We start from the raw sequence: 15,170 nt of genomic DNA, 5'->3' as shown, positions 1-15,170 counted from the left end.
TTTTCCTACCCTCAGGGCTAATGGCAGCTGCAGAAGGGAGCTTTAAAATCATGAAAGAACAGGAGAGGAAGGGATTAAACAACCCCCCCCCCAAGTTCCTCTTCCCTGATCTTCAAAGCAGCTGTGCCTTCAGGTTGCTAATCAGTGTTTATAGAAGTGGGCAACCCTAATCATGGATCTTTGAGGCCTTGTCTAGCTTAGCCCTAATGCTATTCTTTTAAACTGCACACCTTGTTCTTTCTTATTCATTTGGGTGGGCTACAGGACACTGGGGGCAGCTCTTCTTTCATCACTTGCTCTTGGATGCCACAACTCTCCACCCCCACCCTTGTATCAGTACGACTGCTATCTGAACAGTCCCCAAAGCTACACGATAAAAGCATTCCTATGAAGTGATTTCAAGCTTCTGATTAGATTCCAACCAGTCAGTTTTAAACTAGCCCAACCAGCCGCCTGTCTGGCTCTGAGGTAGACGACAGTGGGAAAGACAGGTTGGGAAGTATTGCTTCTCAGGGTATATGAACACATTTCTTTTTCCCACCGTCATTTCTGGTCAAACAAGTTTTGGATTAAAATTCGAAAAACCCTGCAAATCCTGTTCATTGGGAGGTGAAAGCAAGTTATCTATCAACTATCCATCAGAAAGTAAATGCAAGCCTCTAGTCCATGTTTTGTTGTGCTGATGTCTAGGCAAACTACCATCCCCCCGCCCCCAGGAGTTGTTGTCTGAAAAATCATGAGGGATTTGCTTGCTGTAACCAAAAGAGCTTTTTAAATAAAGGAACTGGTAAAGTACAGGGCTTGCCAGGCAAGGCAAACAAATGGCCTGATAGGTGGGAATGTGTCATTTCCTCTGTGTTTTCTCATCCACATGAAACATCCCTTGGATGGCCATTCTCAGCTTTTCAATGCATGCAATAAGAAACCAATGAGGCCTCAAACCTTTCCACTGAAGAAGAAGAGATTGGATTTATACCCTGCCCTTCACTGCCTGAAGGAGTCTCAGTAAAAGGTAAAGGTTCCCTTGCTCGAAAGCCAGTCGAATCCGATTCTAGGGTTGCGGTGCTCATCTCCGTTTCAAAGCCGAAGAGCCAGCGCTGTCCGAAGATGTTTCTGTGGTCATGTGGCCGGCATGACTAAACACCAAGGCACACGGAACGCTGTTTATCTACTTGCAATTTCTTGCTTTTGAACTGCTAGATCTCAGAGTGGCTTACAATCTCCTTTCCTTTCCCCTCCCCACAACAGACACCCTGTGAGGTAGGTGGGGCTGAGAAAGCTCTTTTGAGAACTGCTCATGAGAGTACAACTCTGAAATAACTTGTAACTGACCCAAGATCACACCAGCAGCAGCATGTGGAGGAGTGGGGAATCAAACCCAGTTCTCCCAGATTAGAGTCTGCGCTCCTAACCGCTACACCAAACTGTAATTACATTTGAACTCCTCTCTTGAGCTAGGACCAACTTAGTCAAATAATGGAAGAGCCCACCACACCTGGAGAATCTTGTTTGAACAGAATGTACACTACCCTTGAACTAAACAAAAAACAGATGCAAGTGAGTAGTTGTGTTGATCTGAAGCAGCAGAATAAAGTTTGAGTCCAGTGGCACCTTTAAGATCAACAAAGTTCAAAAGATCAAAAAAGGTATAAACTTTTGTGTGCATGTCACATGCACATGAAAGCTTATACCTCAAATATAACTTTGTTAGTCTTAAAGGTGCCACTGGGCTTAAACAAAAACAACCACCTTCTTTCACATTCTGCTCTGTTTTCTTCCTGTATAATAAAAAAAGCAACAACCTTCTTTAATATCAGACCCCCAAATCAGTCCTCTCCCAGGCTGCTGCTTCCCTGCAGGGAGGATTATCAGCACGGCTGTCACAGCCACTGCAGATGCAGAGACAGACACGTTCTTGATTGAGCTTCTACACATGGGAGTTGACTGCATAATTCTGTCTTTTCCCCTGACTTTTCCCTTCTACACGTTGGCTCTCAGGGATGGAGTTGTCACAGCTACCGCAATGACTTCTGTCCCCCTTTCTTGTTCTTTTCTTCAGGCATGTGCTATGGCAGTATAACAATTCTATGAAAAGTAGAAATAGATAATGGCAATATAACACTATTGTCACTGTGGTGTGCCCTGCAAAGGTCCTGCCCATATCAGTGCCATTTGCCTATGGTCAGACCCTCGCAAGCATCTTTGTGAGTTTTTTAAAAAGGATTGCTGTCCCATTTGCCTATGGTCAGACCCTCGCAAGCGTCTTTGTGAGTTTAAAAAAAAGGATTGCTGTCTTCATTTATTCATTTATACCTTGCTTTTCTCCCCAGAGGGGACTCAAAGAGGGCTACAATTTAGTTCTTCCCTCCCCCATTTTATCCGTACAATGACCACACTGTCAGGTAGGTTAGCCTGAGAGTGTATGACTGGCCCAAGGTCACCAGTTTGGTGTAGTGGTTAAGAGCAGTGGGCTCTAATTTGGAGAACCAAGTTTGATTCCCCATTCCTCCACATGCAGCCGCTGGTGTGACCTTGGATTAGTCACAGTTCTCTCAGAGCTGTTCTCTCAAGAGCAGTTCTCTCAGAGCTCTCTCAGCCCCACCTATTTCACACAATGTCTGTTGTGGGGAGAGGGAAAGGAGATTGTAAGCCGCTCTGAGACTCTGAGTGAAAGGCAGGGTATAAATCCAATCTCCTCTTCTTCTTCTACCCAGCAAGCTTCCATGGCAGAGTGGATATCGTAGTTTGACACTCTGACCACCACATCATGCTGCAGTGTGGGGCAGGGGACAAGATGTCTCATGCCATTGAAAGAAATGCCCTTCTGTTAGTGGAGGGATACTGTGAGATCCATGCCATGGACTGCCAGAAATCAAAAGTCTGGCCTAAACCAAAGAACAGGAGTGGGTCAGAAAATGACATTGTTGGGATATTTCTCTACACTGTGGAGAAGCCACTTCAGCCCAACCATATTCCCTTCTGCTATCACTAAAATCCTCTACAAAGCAAATAAATAACTGAAGAAAACCCAACAATCAAAGAGTACTATATCTGCGCTCTGTGTCCACTGCCCTTCACTGGAGTAGCTGGACCCTTAAAAAGGGGGGAGCAGGGGAGAATTGCTTCAACCACCTCTGCTGGTGACCATGGTTGAAATGCCGGTTCCTACGCCCAGCGTGTTGTGAGGAAGACCGGATAGGGCCACACGGGCCATGTCATCGCTTGGAATGAAAGCCATCCAGCTGTGATGCGTTGCACATTTTCCAAGTTTTAATAGATACAGAAGTGAGTCCATTTTACTTAAGACTACACTGATTCCATTCCGTTGCAAGTCCCGTCTCAAGACTGTATACAACTGGAGTAAACAGTTTTTGCGGCATTTAAAATTAAACAAAGAGTGTGAGAGACCTTGTCAGGTAAAAGCAGCAGCAATGTGTGTGTGTGTGTGTGTGAGTGGAGAGGGGAATGGCAGAGGAATTATCAAGAGGGGCTAACATTTTACGTAATAAATACATTCCAGGTGGGGTGTTCATTATTTCCCCATGTCCATTGAAATGTTTATGTATCTTTGTTTGCCAGTTTGATCCTCTCGTGTTAACTAGCCTTATGACTTTTTGGTCAGACTAGCCTCCGGAGGGTCTCCTAAGCAGCCCGGGTGCCTCTTATCTTTTAGAGTCGATCAGCAAGGCCAGTCTGAAAGCTCATCCTGCCACATATGCAGCGAAACCGTCAGAATCTCCTGGGGAGTGTGTCAGGATGTTTACAGACTTCGTGAAACTCTAGAACAGCTGTGCTCTTCTGTTACCTTGAAGAAAGTGAAAGAGGGAGAGGTTACTGCCTGTGGTGCGGAGAAGACCAAACATGAGCTACAAAAAGTGTACACACACAGCCATCCCTCTAAATATAGCACGGAACCTCTCAGTCTAAATCTATCTCAGCAAAATTGGAGTCACTACAGTTTTTACAAGAGCAGATGCATATTCTGAAGAATCATCAATGCAAAAACACCAGACCTAGAGAATTAAAAATACTTAGCGCTCAGCCTTAATACAGCAAAAAGCAACTTCTATTTCTCTATATTCTGGTTAAACAGGGAAAAGGGGGGGGGGAGAAATACCCAATTTGTTACAGTGGCTTTTACTCCAATTTCTTGTCAGTCTTTCCCCCCCAATACTACAGAAAAGGAAGAAAGGTTTGCAGTGAATGCCATTTTATATCAGATTGAAAAAACAAAAAGGCAGTTGTTTTCTTCTTGGTCTCTATCTACTAGTTGGAATTGCTCATTTAAGAAGTCTTCAGAGAGCACTCCAGAGCAGTTATGTCCACAGCCCCAGTCATCTTTGTATTGCACAGATCATAGAATCATAGAGTTGAAAGGGACCTCCAGGGCCATCTAGTCCAACTCCCTGCACAATGCAGGAAAACCAGGACAGATACAGGAGCAACAGCCTTGCTGACCAGAAAATCCCCAAGAGATGTCAAAAACCCAGACCCATCAGCTTCTGGAAGCTGACTATCTTAACCAGCCCCCTATCCTTGCAGAAGTTCTGAGTGTCTAGGAGTCAAAACCTTACCAGGTAACGGCCAGTCCACGACAAGATTTTAAGGCTGTATTAAAGTCCTGTGACATTACACATGCATTGACACCCACAAACTGTAAAACCACACTGATATTTCATAGACCACGCACCTACCCCATGCAAGCTGTCAACTTCATTAACAACAAATTCATTCAAACACAGAAAAGATGGACTCCAATGTGGAGGACTGTAGGCAGAATTCCAAGCCAACACGGCCAGAAACAGGAAGCAATCTTGTCAGCTATTTCCATACAGGCTTCGTAGCCTTTTCCACACGCCCCACATGTACTCCCCTAGAAACAAGCGATGACTAACATTTGTTTTGCCCCATTTTATTGAAATATCCAGCCTTTCCTCATTCTATCCCAAACTAGTTTAAATTTTGTCAACTTAATTTAACCACAATCAAAAGACAAACACCATAATTTTTGACAACAAAGAACAACTGGGGGGGGGGGGACACAATCTAAGATACAGGCCCAGATGCTGCAACATACATCGTACATCAACACACAACATACATATATGCAACAACATATACCACTTTTAAAACATAAACACAACATTTACGCATAAACCATAAACAGAATCATAAGCCATAAACAGAACATTTACGCATATCTACACCATGCAAGCTGTCATGGACAACTTTCTAAAGATCAGTGCACTTCACAGCAGCATTTTTAATACTGTGTTCCAGGTTTCATGGAAACGTATGAGGGATTTCTTACAGAGAATATCAGCCATGACAGAGAAGCTTCCCTGGGTGACAGCTTGCTCAGTTATTTCCAACCACATGTAGCAACCAACAGAGATTGCTGGGTGCATTCTAGGTCACATACTCTTTGCCCTCTTAAATATGCAATTATGTCTCTGGTTCCTCCCAGGTGAGAAATGGTGGCTGCTCCCCATTTCTAAACTTCGCCTTGAAGTCTTTCAAAGGTTAAACACCTTTTGCCGGGGGGGGGGGATGTAAACCTTTCAGTTTTAGCTCTAGTTATTTGTGTTTGTTTTTATAGAAGTTACTCAGCCCAATCCTAAACACCGCTACAACTTTCTAAGCCCACTGAAGTCAGTGTTTAGGATCGCAACATAGTTTTCCTAAGCCTGGGCTGACAAAGAAGGATATACCTGTGTTGGTGTGGGCACTGACGTGCTGGTAAAATCTGGGACTAAAGGAAGGTGACTCTCAGTCAAAGGTGTAATGCAAATGTAACAGCTGAATTGTCTGGTTCAAGAGGACTCTGGGACCCTTAGTTTCCCGAGCAACCAAGGGATCAATAACTGCAGGCTGTGGAAGGTCAGTAGTTCAGCGGTTCAAGACCCGGGTGCCGCAAGACAGGGTGAGCTCCTGTCTCTAGTTCCAGCTCCTGCCAACCTAGCAGTTCGAAAGCAAGAAATTGCAAGTAGATAAATAGGGACCACTTCGGTGGGAAGGTAACAGCGTTCTGTGCGCCTTGGTGTTTAGTCATGCCGGCCACATGACCACGGAAACGTCTTCGGACTTTGCACAGCTGGAGTAACATTTAAATGATTCAACTATATGGGTGTGGGCAGATTCGGTGCAACAGACCCAAAGAGGCATTCCCCCCCCCCCGGTTATCTACACTTGAATAATTTAAATGTTACTCTGGCCATGCAGGAGTGGCTCTCAGAAAAAGGCGCTATGTGGAATTGAAAGGGCCCCCATGGTTAGCAATAGCCGTGGTTAAGAATGAGATAATCCTTGGTAGAAGTTGGTGGTGTCACTATCAGAATAAAAATAGATAGGGTATCAGAACCTAGCTTCCTTAACTTTCTGTGAGCTTCCTGACCCCAGAGATAGAGAGAAGAGGAGAGATTTGGGTCGGTACATCAGGCCAGTTCTAGTTGGGCCTGTGTCACATCCATGGTAGTCCTACGTGATAGGTACATCAGTAGGTACATTAGCAGCTATAGCTCCAAGAAAGATATATACCTCTGGTTTACTAATGGTCGGGGCTGCTCATCAACGCCAAGGCCTTGATGCTGTACCGGAACATGTTCCTTATTTGTCTGGGTGTACACTGTACATTGAATTATAAGTACTGAATTAAGAATTATGAGTCAATTCTGTATGCTGCGTACCAGATTCTTACACGTTTGGAAGGTTTTACATTTTGGGTTTGAAGTTCAATAAATAAGAGTGTGTGTGTGTGTGTGTTTAAATAATTGTGTCTCTTTCTTGATGCACTTGAGATCCCTGCCAGTTTCTCTCCCTCCCCACTGTGAGTCCATGAAAAGGTTCCTGCACTCCTAGTTTCCTCAACAGTAACAAATGTGGAACCTCCCTACAATTAAAACTGATGGAGAAAGGGCAGGGGAAATTTGTGCCACAGAAAAGAGGCTAAAGGACAAATCACAAAAGTCTGAGGTCTGCTCTTGGCTTCTTAACCAAACTTAAAGAGATTCCAACGATTATGTCTGCAGTCCCAAAGAAACAGCTGATGACCACATTAAGAGTCTGAAACATACATTAAAAATGCAGCATCTTGCTTAAATTGTTATTAATCTAGCACTTGGTATCTTTCTCTCCACTTACCACTTAGGAATTCAGTCCAAAACATACTACAAAGTGCTCAGATTCAATGTGTATGCCACGATTTAAATATGCCGCAGGCAGGCAAGCAGAACTGATCTGTGCAATGCTGAACAAACCCAGTATCTTGTTCAAATTGGGCCACTAAGCTTGCAACCTTACTACGTGAGCATTAGTAGCATGTCAATGCAATGTCTGCCCAGGCTATGGATTTCTGGCCTTTAACACTGCAAATACAGTGGCGGAAGGCCCAGTTTAAATCAGACACTGGGCATGTGCATCATTGCACAATGAAGTTGTTCTGCTAGCTGGCATTGTATTTAAAGTAGGCTCTAAACAACACCATGGGGGACAGGGTTTAGGGAGGAAAGAAGATGGAGAGGAGAGGAAGCAATTTACAAGAGCTCTTGCGCAAATGCATTTTTCACAACCGGAGTTCCTAGGCCAATGCAGAGTTCCTTGCAAGGTCCTTGGGCCCTTGCATATTAAGATAAATTAAACTGTTAAACATGAGCTGTCCCTTAGCTTAGCCCTAAAGTCCTGGACCCAGCTCAATAGTCAGGACAGCCATGAACCCAGCAGGCAGACTGAGGCCTCCTTCTGTTCTCTCACCCTCAGTCCATCACCTGCCCTGCGGGGACAATCCATCTAGCACACCTTACAAGGTAAATGTTTCCTGAGATAACGGGAAGCACATTTTGAAGAGCCATTTTTTTCCTTTGAGCATAAATTTAGCAAGCTAATGGATTTAATCTAATGAATCTTGTCTTTATTTTCATGGCTCAAGTTCTGAAAATGCTAAAGGTAACCAGGAGAAGCCTCGGTTTCTATCCTTTAGACTCCCATAAGTTAACAGATGCATTACTTATCCTCAAACTGACTACCACTTTATCCTAGGGCTGCCAACTCTTGGTTGGGAAATTCCTGGAGATGGAGGGCGGGGGCTGTGCAAGGAAGTGATGCCATCCTCTGAAAGCAGCCATTTTCTCCAAGGGACCTGATCTCTGTTGTCTGAAGATCAGATGTGATTCTGGGAGAACTCCAGGCCCCACCTGGAGGTTGGCAGCCCTAGACTACACCCTCAGACACATTTATGAGGTTAAGGGAAACCATGGCTCTTAGCCTAGGGACTCTTAGCCTAGGGGCTCTGTAAGAAGCCCAGGAAGAGCCAGAAAGCCAAGGCCCTAGTCTCCTTGTGTTCCCAGTAAGGTAAGCAGATTTCTACAAGGAGAACAACATAAATACGAAGGGTTTTAAAAGGGGGATTATATATAATTTTTTTAAAGCAATTATGAAGCCAGAATGCCAGCAGGGGGTTGGGGGCTATCCAGAGTTTTGCACTGTGTGTCAAATGTATGACTATCTGCCCACTGGACAGAAGTCTTGGGTGTCTGCCCAGTGCAAGGAGCTCCTGGTTCTCAGGGAACGAGTTTGCACCCTTGAGGCCAATGTGGCTGACCTGGAGAAGCAGAGACAGTCAGGCGCATGGAGAAGACTCTCAGGGACTTGTTAGATATGTCCCACTCTGAAAATGGCAGCTCCGCTGCTGTCAGGGAGCATGAGGGTGGAGAAGAAATAGGGCACTGCACTGAGGATAAGGGGAATGTGCCCTCAGAAGGGACCTCTTCAGCTGGTGAACGGGTATCCTTTCGCACCAAGGAACCATCCTTGCGCAGGGATCATAATGCAATAAAAACTGTGTGAGACTGCAATAAAAAAAAGGCCAGTGCTATGTTGGGGATTATTAGGAAGGGAACTGAAAACAAATCAGCCAGTATCATAATGCCCCTGTATCAATCAATGTGTGTCAGAGTTCTCTCAGCCCCACCCACTTCACAGGGTGTCTGTTGTGGGGAGGGGAAGGGAAAGGAGTTTGTAAGCTGCTCTGAGACACCTTTGGGTAGTGAAGGGCGGGGTATAAATCCAACCTCTTCTTCTTCTTCTTCTTCACCTAAAGAGTGATTAACACATGGAATTCACTGCCACAGGAGGTGGCGGTGGCTACAAGCATGGACAGCTTCAAGAGGGAATTGGATAAACATATGAAGCAGAGGTCCATCAGTGGCTATTAGCCATAAGGTATAGATAGGAACTTCAAGTCTGGGGCAAGTGATGCTTTGTATTCTTGGTGCTTGGGGGGGGGCAACAGTGGGAGGGCTTCTAGTGTCCTGGCTGCACTGCTGGACCTCCTGATGGCACCTGGTATTTTGGGCCACTGTGTGACAGAGAGTTGGACTGGATGGGCCATTGGCCTGATCCAACATTGGCTTCTCTTATGTTCTTATGGAGGACTATCTTCCAACAATCCTCATCTTGTCCTTAAATGAACTCCAGCATTAACATTTGTGCCTCCCACTCAGGAAAACTTCCATCATAGATTACATTTCACCCCCACAAAGATGGCTGCTAACTTTTCAGGACTGACAGGCAGTGTCACTCATATTTCCTTTGTTCTACTCCTAGTGGCTACAGAGAAGGCCTTTAAACCCCACCCCAATTCTTAGACTGCCTTAATACACAAGCTGACAGACTCCCAGCACGGATGCCTTCAGGCCACTTGATGTCTTACTGGGTTCTACTGCAGAGCACCCAAAAATTCCCACCCACCCCCTCACATAAGACTATAATAAAAGGAAAGCCTGTGTTTCTTGCAAGACGATCAGCATGTTATTCCTGTTAGTCTGAGTGAGAAAGGCAGACTATAGATACAGTTAAATAAAAGAAATAAAAATAAGTACTGCTTAACCTATCACTTCCCAAAACACTAGCAGGCCTTTCACAGCTCACAAGCCATTATATTCTTATTAGCCTCTAATGGTTGCGCACACAGTTTTGTAGCTGTTTAGCAGCAGAGATTCTCCAATATCAAACTGCAGCTGCTGGACTTCACAGACTATTTCTTTGGAGGTGGAATAGCTGTTCTTGCCTTTCTGCCTCACCCAAGCATTCCCCCAGTCTTATTATATGAATTGATTTGTACAGACTGCGTGTTATCCCCACACCTCTATGCCTCTAAGGGGGTGGGGGGTCCTAACTATTTTCACCTCACCTTTCTTTCAAGGGTTCAATGGCATTCCCTTCTCTCATTTTGTACCCACAACAACCCTGTGAGGTAAGTCAAGCTAACAGTATGTGAATGCCCAGGTCACCCAGAAGCATTTGACCACATGAAGCTGCCTTATACTGAATCAGACCATCAGTCCATCAAAGTCAGTATTGTCTACTCAGACTGGCGGTGGCTCTCCAGGCTCTCAGTCAGAGGTCTTTCCCACCACCTTCAACCTTCAGTCTGGTCTGTTCTACCAGAGACACCGGGGATTGAACCGGGGACCTTCTGCATGCCAAGCAGATGTTCTACCACTCAGCCACAGCCCCTTTCCTATCACCTTAGTACATCTGCATGCTGTCCTTCTTCCAAGGAGCTTGGGGCAGCATACATTGTTCTCTCGCCTCCATTTTATCCTCACAACAACCCTGTCAGGCAGCTTAGGTTGAGAGAGAATGACAGATTCAAGGGTGCCACAGAACTATATGATGGACAGGCAGAAGGCCAGCTTTTTTATTAGTTAAAAAAAGCCTCCAGTTCACAAGACTTAAGGTCTTTGCACGCACCTGGGTGAATCACTCACTCACAGCTTTCAATTCTAACTCATGGCCATCTTCTGTAGCCCTGGAAACAGTTTTTATTGGAACACTTTTTGCACAGCTGACTCATTTAGCTTAGGAAGAAAGATACTCTACAAACATTTCACAGATTTGAATCAAATTAGAATAGGGAACAAAAGACAGAATGTCCATAAAAACCTTGTGCATGAAAGGTGTAGTGTCCAACATGGGCCTTTGGCTTTATTCAGCAGCAGAACAAACAGGTTGCTACTAGGCCTCTCAACAGATTTTTAAAAAACCTGCTTAAGGCTGCAGGCACCTACCACAGAGTAACTCCACTTGGCAAAAGTGGAAGTTATTCTTGAGTAAACATGCACAGATCAGACTGCTTAGCAAGATGCCATTGCAAATGGTAAACGTCTTTTCTGCGGGGCAGCCCCTTGGTTAGAACTGCCTGTGAATGAAGAGCCATGGATCATTGGGGGGGGGGGGGAGAGTCAGACCACACTAACACTGTTAACAGTGGCCCAGGCACACAACATTGCCCTATCAATGGCTGCAGGGATGGGCACGTCAGCTAAAAGCTTGGTTACATTTATACAAAACTTACATAGTACAAACATCAATAACAGGCACTTTTTAAAACAGAGCCTATTATATTTTTATCGATTAAATATATACTCCACCTCCCTCCTCAATATTATGGCAGCATGTACATAGGATTCTTAGGAGGTTGTTCAGCCAGGCACTGGTGAGATTTGGAATCTGCTTACTTGTTGTCTCAACCTGTCCCCAGAGTATATCCTGGACTCCTTTCCACTATCTTTAAAATATTTTTTTTTTTTTGCTACCTCTGGCATTAACTCATCTTGGGCTGCCTCTGTTTCTGAAGGCATCTAAGGAAGGAAGAAGACACATGTGTAAGAGGCTATACAAGCAGAAATGAAGAGAACTCCAGCAGCAAATAGTCCAAGGTGAGGCACCTCATTAAACACACACAAACTTCCTTCCCCTTCCTCACTGAATGATGCCTTATAAGTATCCAACAATACTCCTCATTGTTCGGAGGAAAGGTTAACACTATTTCTATTTCCTTTACTGCAGAGATGAAGGAACCGGAATAACAGGCAGAGTGACAGACCCTAGCTGCTGAGATTTTGTTTGCTGTCAGACCCACTGACTAACAAGAGAGGCAGCAACTGCAGACATGAGAAATGCAAATGCCAATGAAACCAGTGAGTGGACCACTAAATAGCATCACCTGGTAAAGAGCATCCTATTAAGCCTCTGTTAAAGAGATAGGACTTTTTTCTCTCAAAGCAACTGGCAACTCTCGTTCCCACACTTTCTCCCTCCTCCCACTGCACACAGATAGACGGGCTGCTAACTATATCAAGAGAAGTCCTGTCCCTTTAATAGAGGCTTCATGGGATGTCATCTACCAGGTGATGCCATAAAGAGCTTCAGCTGCCCATTTCCACATATTAGGCCTCTATTGAAGGGACAAGTTACTTTTTCCGCAGGTTTGTTGACAACCTTAGTGACTGAAGACTTCTTAGTTTAAGAAACCTTTGATCAAGCCCCAATTTGTTGCGACATCCAAATTAAGACACTTGAACAAAGTGGAAATGTTTCCCTCCAAGTAAATGCCCTTTCTAAACCAGGATTAAACTGTGATTTAGAAAGCTTGGAAACAACCGCAGTTTGTTCAAACCACCCATATGCAGACATCTCAACAAATTGTGGTTAGGTAACAGCCTACCTAAATCACAGTCTCTTCCATTTTAGCTCAGTGTGAGAGAAGAGGAAAGAGCACACAAGTCCAAACAATTTCTGGTTTCTCCATCGTGTCTGAATGTAGATAATATCTAGCAGCTTTGAGAACACCCTAACGAAGTTTGTTTCCTGAATTTATAAACTGCTGAATCACAGCTGAACAAGTTAAGAATAATGTGTTCTTCTTGCTTGGAAACACCCACTCTCCCACCCTCGTAATTTACATAACACATTTTAAGGTACCAGGAGCTTTACAGGCAGAGTTGTATACATGCCAAGATTTTGCAGGTGTGAAGAAAAGGTACTGATTGCAATACTGGGCACAGAACTCTTCTTCCCATCATCTTTATTAAAGTTATAGTCCTTATCGCTGCTAAGGTAAGGTTGGAAACAGGGATATATCTGCTTTAGTCTCAGAAGCTAGAAGAGGGTATAAATTCTCAAGGATTTGGCATTGAAATCGATGCTTTCAGGGCATCAATGAGCTACACATTTTAGCAGATGTACTTTGGGGCAAGTAGGCTACAAAAGGTGTATTTTTAAAAAATAAATCAATAACTTCTGTAGGCCAGTTTACATTGCTTATATAAACAACAACGGTCTCTTTCTTCCTGACCCAATGAGATTGGCATTTTCTATTCAGGCAGGTAAACAAAGGGCAACAGCTAGCCCAAGGCTACCCAGATCTCTCAGCCCAGCATTCTATCCCCTACACTAGGGTCCCCAAGGGCACCTACTGACTTCTGTCCTGGGGGGCCAACCAAGTGTTTCTTGAAAGTGGATAGTTACCAGGCGAGGCTTTTGCCCAGCAAGGCTTCTGATTGGCCAATGCTTTGATTGGCTGTGCAGATTTTTTTAAAAAGGCTGCTTGGCCAGCAGCTGCTACCATAGCACAAGGATCTTCACTGTGTGACTGATGGTAAGATGTGGCAGCCCTATTATGTCTGCATCCACCTTCTGCAGCAGCCATTTTGTGGCTGTGCCCCCTACACTGTATCAGAATTCTAAAAGTGCCCACAGGCCCCAAAAAGTTGGGGACTCCTGCCCTATGTAGTCTCTAACCTATAGTTTGTAAAAACATCTTTTTCCTTGCTATCAGGCAACAGGCAAGCAACACAGTGTTTGGAGTTAACCCAAGAAGGATTCAGTAGGTACCAGGGAAATATAAAATGGAAAGCACAATCCCCCTCCCTAGTTCCATAACTTTTGAGGTTCTGGTAGTTTCTGTGGCTAGACTATAAACTGCCTCCCAGGGCTTGGTGATGGGAATGGAAGGAATCAAATTCCTCAGCACCAGATCTTTGTGCATCATTCCTATAAGGCAGCCCAGAGGCATTCTTATCAATAGCACTTTTGGGACTGATCGTGAGCCAGCACATTCCAGCAGACGAGCACCCGTAAGCTACAGTGTGTTGTAGCCTCATAACTCTAAATACTACACAGCCTAGTAATACTAAGCAAATGCAATTTATTAATTCCGGGTGGCACACGCTGCTCTTCTCCCTTCCCTGGTCCTCAAAAGGCAAGGCTGAGACTGGCCCAAAGGTCCATAATGAGCTCTGTGGCCAAGTGAGGATGTGAACCTGCATCTTCTACTCACTTAAGCTACTCAACCCACGACACCACAGTGGTCCTTTCGGCTCAGCAGAAGGGACTTGGCTTCATTTTTTCTTTTCTAGTGGAAGAGAGTCGGATCAACTTATCGTTGAAGGATGAAACCACTTTTCTAGTGGAAGAGAGTCGGATCAACTAATCGTTGAAGGATGAAACCAGCCAACCCGATATAAAGAGTTTTAGTGCGCTCAGACGCTTGTACCATCTTTTCGGTCCATTTGGTTGGTCCTAATAAAATGTATTGCACAGATTTTGTTCTTGGACTTTGTGTGTGGACCAAGATGGGCTGTTTACAACTTTTTTTCCAACTGATCCCTGGGCAGGCTCCAAAGAGGTGTTTAACTCCATGAGTGCAAAGGTCCATTTTTCTCAAAACAGCAGCTCCCTCCCTGCTCCTTCCCCTAATAGCACATGGTACTCAGATTTAGAAAGTGCTTTCCTAAACAGTTTGAGAACATGATCCCTGGACCAACCTACATCAGCTCTGGGGAACCCGGGCCCCTCCAGACAATTCCAAGTACAAAACCAGAATTGTTGGCAAGTCTGCTACTTAAGGTTGGCACGCTGATCAACTGATAACTTGTCACTGCCTGCAGTCAAATATTCCAAGCCAAGAATAGATAGTTAAGGTGTCATCTGTTAGCAAGGACAGAAATGAAGGCTGCTTTCCCATTAGTCCTGCAGCAGGCAGGAACAAAGGTAAAGGAGCACAGCTGCCCCAGCTCCACACCTGCTGCAACTATGGGCCTCTCCAAACAGGCAGAACTGGCCAGCGGCCTACTTAGCAAGTCACGTTTTAAAGGCAGTTGCACTTTTCTAAGTAGCTGCAATTCCTCCACTTTATTTACTTCTATATTTTTAAAATTGCAGAGTGGCTCTAGCGGTCTAGAATAAAAGCCAGAGAGGAACAGTTTAGTGAATGTTCATATGCTGCAGAAACATACAACTCTTAACAATAACGAATTATTACATTTGGGGTTTTTTTTTAAAGTTACCATTTATACTAGTTTACAAGAAAGAGGACCCGCGAAACTCGT

The 15,170-nt window shown here is 44.6% G+C and overlaps 1 protein-coding gene across 3 annotated transcripts in view; it reads right to left on the bottom strand.

Annotated features, from left to right (window-relative positions):
* Positions 1–3,254: 3,254 nt before the first annotated feature.
* Positions 3,255–15,170, bottom strand: part of PWWP2B (PWWP domain containing 2B) — a 39,429-nt gene continuing 27,513 nt past the window's right edge. For all 3 annotated transcript variants that reach the window (XM_015426892.1, XM_015426893.1, XM_015426895.1), the window contains one exon: positions 3,255–3,805. The gene's annotated coding sequence lies outside the window, so the exon portion shown is untranslated. The remainder of the gene's footprint in view (positions 3,806–15,170) is intronic.

The sequence above is a fragment of the Gekko japonicus genome, unplaced genomic scaffold, assembly GCF_001447785.1.
Source record: "Gekko japonicus isolate JY-2015 unplaced genomic scaffold, Gekko_japonicus_V1.1 scaffold35, whole genome shotgun sequence".
Taxonomy (NCBI): Eukaryota; Metazoa; Chordata; class Lepidosauria; order Squamata; family Gekkonidae; genus Gekko; species Gekko japonicus.
The sequence above is the reverse complement of the archived record's forward strand: the minus strand, read 5'-3'. Positions and strand labels throughout refer to the sequence as shown.